A 6,000-nucleotide genomic window follows, 5' to 3' on the forward strand; every position below is an offset into this window, starting at 1 on the left:
AGCTTCCCCTGGGTGCAGTACAGACTCCCCCTCTGTGCCAGGAGCCGAGTGCTGCACGCAATGCTACAGTGCAACACCTGGCTTCTGTCACTGAAGAGTCAGCACTTTGGTGTCACCCCTTGGCGGGTGACACCCGGGTGCAGCCTGTACCCCCTTGTGACACCAGTGTTCTCATTGGGGACACTGCAGGGCTCTTTTAAATATTCAGCAATTTGATTTAATTGATCAAAAAGCACTGATTCAGGTACTCATTATCACATAAAAAAGATAAAAATCTACACTGTTTAATTTGAAATATAATTAATATCAATGATATACTATTAAAAGTAGACCTACTGTATTTTAACATTTTATATATTATTTTGTTTTAAGCTCAACCTTAGTATACTGTTCACAATAGACAACATCTAATTTCTGGTTATGTGAACAGTAGGCAATACATTGTATATAATAAACACAGTGTTATAATGCACACTGTTCATATGTAGCAAAATACTCATTACTACTGTACATGTAAAAAATTTATTTGGAAACTACTAACATCAGCCAAAATTACATGTTGTCTGTGTGCAATAATGACATTATTAACATACGGATGGAGTTAGGAAAAAAATAACATATAATAAAGTTTCAATGTATCTAAATATATCTAATTTTAACAATCTATCTTTTTCAAATAGCATACATTATCTGGTGTATGCCTGGCAGCCATCTTTCTGGACGGTGTTTGTCCCTTGGTGCCCTTCTGGACAGTACCTGGTGACATTTATTTTGCTATTCCTTCTCCTTGTCTGTTTTTTTCGTTTGTTCAATTCCTTTTCATCCCTTTATTTTTGCTCATTGTTTTCATTCCTTTTTTCCTTAATCTCCCTTTCATTCTACCACCTCTCTTTCCATTCCTCTCTTCATGCCCCGCCCTAAGCTTTCTGCTCCACCCCCAACTGTTTCATGGAGTCCCTCTCTCACCCCCAGGCTGCAGGCCCTTGCTTCCATAGCCTCTCTGCTTTACCTAGAAATGCCAGGGATTCTTCTCCGGCCTGGAACTTGGCCTTGCCCCCCACTTTGTGGCCTTGTGCCACGTCCCTGTCATCACCGGTCGAGCGGTCTCCATCTCCACTGGAGTCACTGCTCATTCTGGCATCATGCCCAACTGCCTCCCATAATCATATGGGTGGGGAGCTGAGTGTTTGTAGCTCCTTTTTTGTCTCCCAAATTTAGTAAAAGCTCAGGGTCGTACCTTCAATAAAAGCAAGTTATGACCATTTAACCAATGCATTCTGTGTCCGTGTCGTTATTTTAGTATAAGATAATTCGGAAGTTGTTATATTGTTTATTAATTGCAATATCCATATTGTCTGCAATCGGTGTAATTTATCTGCAACCTTAACTATGTAATTATTTATTGAATCCTACTATATAGTTGCAAGATTTGGGACTGCTGTAGGGGCATTATATTCCACTTCTACCTGTGCTTGTCAGATGATTATGGGGAGACCCCCAAACTACCGGGAACTGGATAAGCAGACAGTAGTACTGAGGAGATTCCTTATCAGGCAAGAACTCCTCAGCAGTCTCTGCTGTGCTGTGATAGACTAAGTGACATCACTCAAGTGTGTGAGGAAATGGGAAATGATTATTAAGTGGAGAAGGGGAGGCAGGAAGAATTTTTACATAGGGTGCTAAGAAATCTTGCATCAGGCCAGTATAAACAATGCTCTGCAATACCTTGTATTTAACCCTAACCTAACTCTGCAATATGATTTCTACCTCAATCATTATGTTTCTATGTTTTCTTTCCCCAAGCTTTCTATTCTTTTTCTCTCCATGCTTTCTATTACTTTTTCTCTCCATTGTCACACTTTGGGTCTTGAGACCCTGTTATCTGGTCTGCCTGCTGCTGCCCTCCAGACACTCTTACCTGTATGGCTCCTATCCTGACCTGCAGGCCTGGTGGTTCATGCTCCTCCAGTCTTTGGCCACTGCCATCTTGGAGTGACATCATCTGGACATTGAACCAATCCTGGGAATAAAGGTCCGATAATATGTTTGACTGGGCCAATCATCGACAAGGCCACCCTATATAATCTCTCAAATTCTGGTAATGAGTTGCGAGTATGACTTCTCTCTTAGAGGTCTCAGAACTCTGGCTCCTTGTTCCTATGTGCATCAGTTAATCCTATTATCCTGCTAGATCATCCTGCTGTATCTGCATTGTGCAATTCTGAAATCTTGCATTACAAGCCTGCTGATTTGCACAGTGCAATACTGTCATCCTGCTGTTCATCCTGCTGTATCCCTTTAAGTATGATGGGGACCTAAAAGGCAGTTGAGGATTTTTGAATCAGTGTTCCATTCAATTTGAGGTCCAGATGGTCAATTTCCCCTCTGAGAGGACAAAGGTGGCTTATGTTATCTCACTGTTGTCTGGACAGGCCTTAACAACGGCATCTCCATTGTGGGAAATACATTATAACCAGGGCAACAATACCATTGGTTTCATAGTGGCTTTTATAAAGTCTTTGATGAGCCCAGATGAGTGTCCTCCACAGCATTGAGTATTCTGCAACTGAAGTAAGGCAGTCTGACTGCTGGTCATTTCACAGTGCAGTTCCGAAGCCTTGTCTCCGAATTGAGATGGAAAAATGTTGCATTCATGAAAGAACTTTCAGAACAACTTAAGTATGTACTAGCATCCCAAGAACTGCCAACCTCTCTAGATGATCTAATATCCTTATGCATCTGGGTAGACCATTGTCATAGAGAGAGAGCACAAGAGAGGGAACAGTCTTGTTGCTTCAGCTTCAAACTTGTTCCTCAATTCACGACACCGATTGACCCTCCAGAATAGCATTTGCTGATTGGGGATGCACATTTTTCTGCTGTGGAAAGGAGGCTCAAGAACAAGTTGTCTATAGTGTGGTGAACCGAGTCATCCTCGTCAGCTGTTCCAAGCATTCTGGAAACAAGAGGCCCTAACCAACTGAGGAGTGGTCAGGTTAGGTGCACTTAATCACACCCCAAAAGAGGGTAGTTTTTCTCAGTTTTTGATTGATTTGACTCTGTTATTAGGAATATCTTTGGAGACTCTCAAGACCTTTCTGGATTCGGACGCTGACAGCAACTTCATTACTGAAAAGAAGGTTCAAGAGCTAGGAATTCCTAGAGTGCAGCCACAGACACCATTCTGTATCATTGGAGTGGATGGGAATAAACTTCCCATGGCTACCATCCACCCCAGAATGACAGAAGTTACCATGCAAGTGGGTGCCCTCCATTGGGAGTTGATAGCCTTCTATATACTCCCATCAGCCAAGAGTTTGATTATCCTTGATCTTCCATGGCTTCACAAGCATGCTCCCACATTAGGTTGGAATGAGCCCCAAATCCAGTCATGGGCTGTTCAGTGCCATCAGGAATGCTTCCAGCTATTAGACTTCCACATTGTGTCATCCAGAGTTTGTTCATCTCCCCAGAAGACCCTCTTCTAGTTCCATACCAGTCCTTTAGGGATGCATTCAGTAACAAGACCCTTCCAGCTTATCGAAAGTGGGACTGCTCTAGATTTAATGCCTGTGAAAATGCTTTTTTATGGAAGAGTGTTTACCTCTCACTTCCTGAGGCTGAAGCAGTATCTGAGTACATCAAGGAGTACCTTGAAAACGGGTTCATCTGGGAGTCTAAATCACCCACAGGGCCTGGTCTATATTTTTTGTTAAGACAAAGGATGGAGAGCTGAAACCATGTATTCACTATCAGGGTTTGAACGCCATCACTGCCAAGGATCGGTTTCCACTACCACTAAGTGTTTTTGAGTTAACCCAGTGGTTCCCAAACTTTTTTGAATCACAGTGCCCTAGAGTATTAGCATTATTTTCATGGCACCCCTAAACCAAAAGTTTGTTATTGAGAAATTCTGAAGAAAATTTAGTAAAGTAGTATAGGGAAGTAAATTGTGCTTACCTGTCATTATTAGGTTCAGTTATGCGGTGGTGGACAGGTTTGCGCTTCTGTTTGTCCACATATTTACATTACATTGCCCATAAATAATTTTATTTGCTGCTGGACCACGATCCTGAGGCACCCCTGCAAGTGTCCTGAGGCACCCCGGGATGCCACACACATTTTGGGAACCACCTAGTTAAACCAAGCTTTTCCTTGGCCTATCATCCTCAGAGTAATGGTCAGACAGAGCGAGTGAACCAGGATTTGGAAAAATTAATCCGAATGTATGTGTCGGCCAATCAAGATTGCTACCATGGGCTGAATTTGCTCATAACAATCTTCAGCCACTATGGGTTCCACCCTGTATTACCAGAAATACCAGTCTTTCAGTCTGTAACACTCCCAGTTGTCCATGACATGTTGAAGTGGTTCCTCAATATCTGGAAGGAGGAAAAAAGAGCCATTTGTGCGGAGCCTCTTTGACAGAGTTTGGTTGTAAACCAAATATCTGCAATTGAAAATACTGTTAATGAAATTTGCTCCCAGGTTCATTGGGCTATTTCAAATCCTCCAAGTGGTCAACACAGTGACATACCACCTAAAGCTTCCTAGCATGCTTAGGATACCAAATGTCTTCCACAGCTCCTTCTTGCGGCCATGGCTCCCATAGGGTCATTCAGGAATCGACTTAAAGGCACAGAGGCACCAATTGTGACATCACTGTGGGCAGTAAATTTGAAGTAGTTTATATAAGGAGAAGCCTGGCCACTTCTCCTTTGCCAGAGTATATGCTCCCAAACCTTACTCCAGCGTTCCAGCAATTACGTTAATTAATTGTTGACTTTGGCTTCTTTTTGTGACCTGACTCCATCTCCGTGTTGGTACGGCACTTGGTATTCCAGTTTTGACCTTGGCTTTGCTCCGTGACCTGTTTGTGTCTGCTCCCTGGTACCGTCTTGTCAGTTTGCTTCCATCCTGGCTTGTTGACTACATTGTAATCTGCTTGTACTCCAGAAGAACACCAGCACCTGTACAAGGGTCAGTACTGGGTCTTGCCAATCCCGAAGTATGGGCTAGCATCCTTTATCGAGCTGTAAGTTGTGACAAGGACTTACAAGAATTTGAGGATCTGTGACATAGTGACATGATCTGCAAGCAAATGTCATCAAAATATAAGTTGATATATCATATAATAATTTTGTTATGTATATATACAGTTTCAAAAGTGAGGACAAACATTGATAATAACAGTAATTTTGTTTTGCCAATATAGGGCATTTATATTGCCATGGAGATGGTACCATTTACAATATGGGCTTTTTTATTTTCTGTGTCATTTATTTTTTTTATTGCTTTTTTTATGCTTTAACATTGTATTGCCATGGGAGCTGAGCTTACTAGCATACAAGTGCTATCCTGGTGAATTGTAAATTTATTAGGTTAAATATTACACAGTACTTGGGCTGCACCCTTAAGTTATTCCATGGGTTTCTTCCCATTCTAGGCATACCCTAGGCTAGAAATGCTCTCTCAAGCTTCCCTGGCTTCTGATAAAAGTGATGATTCGAGAAAACCAAATCTAAAACAGCACTCTAAAATGAGTTTGACTGACTGAAATCAGACAGGTGCTAACCCTATGGCTAGGAAAAGTGTTAAGGCCCCCATACACCAGCCGATACATTGCTGGATCCTGCAATTGGAAACAGTGTTCCACCAGTCAGAAATGCCAACTCGCTGCAATCAATGTTTCACTGTTAAATGTAACTGATTTGTAAATCACAATCCTATTTTGATTGTGATTGGCAAATCAGTGAAATCCAACGTGTTGGATTTCACTGATCCCCCAATCCGGCATCTTGGGACCGCAGCATCACAACGATCCATCACTAGTGTATGGGACCATAACCCATGGTCTCCATCCTATTCATGTTCCCTGGCTAAGTCCATTTACCCTCATTTGCAAAGAACATGAACATAGAGATCAGTATCATAACATTTGTTTTCCTTTGATAAAAATGGTACTAGGTTTGTTTGTAGTTTGCCCACAGAATTTTCATT

General features: G+C 41.9%; 1 pseudogene; it reads left to right on the top strand.

Annotated features, from left to right (window-relative positions):
* The window catches only part of LOC148526915 (uncharacterized), an 85,953-nt pseudogene extending 82,217 nt beyond the window's left edge, over positions 1–3,736 (top strand).
* Positions 3,737–6,000: the final 2,264 nt, after the last annotated feature.

The sequence above is a fragment of the Taudactylus pleione genome, unplaced genomic scaffold (assembly GCF_031769625.1).
Source record: "Taudactylus pleione unplaced genomic scaffold, aTauple2 ptg000093l, whole genome shotgun sequence".
NCBI lineage: Eukaryota > Metazoa > Chordata > Amphibia > Anura > Myobatrachidae > Taudactylus > Taudactylus pleione.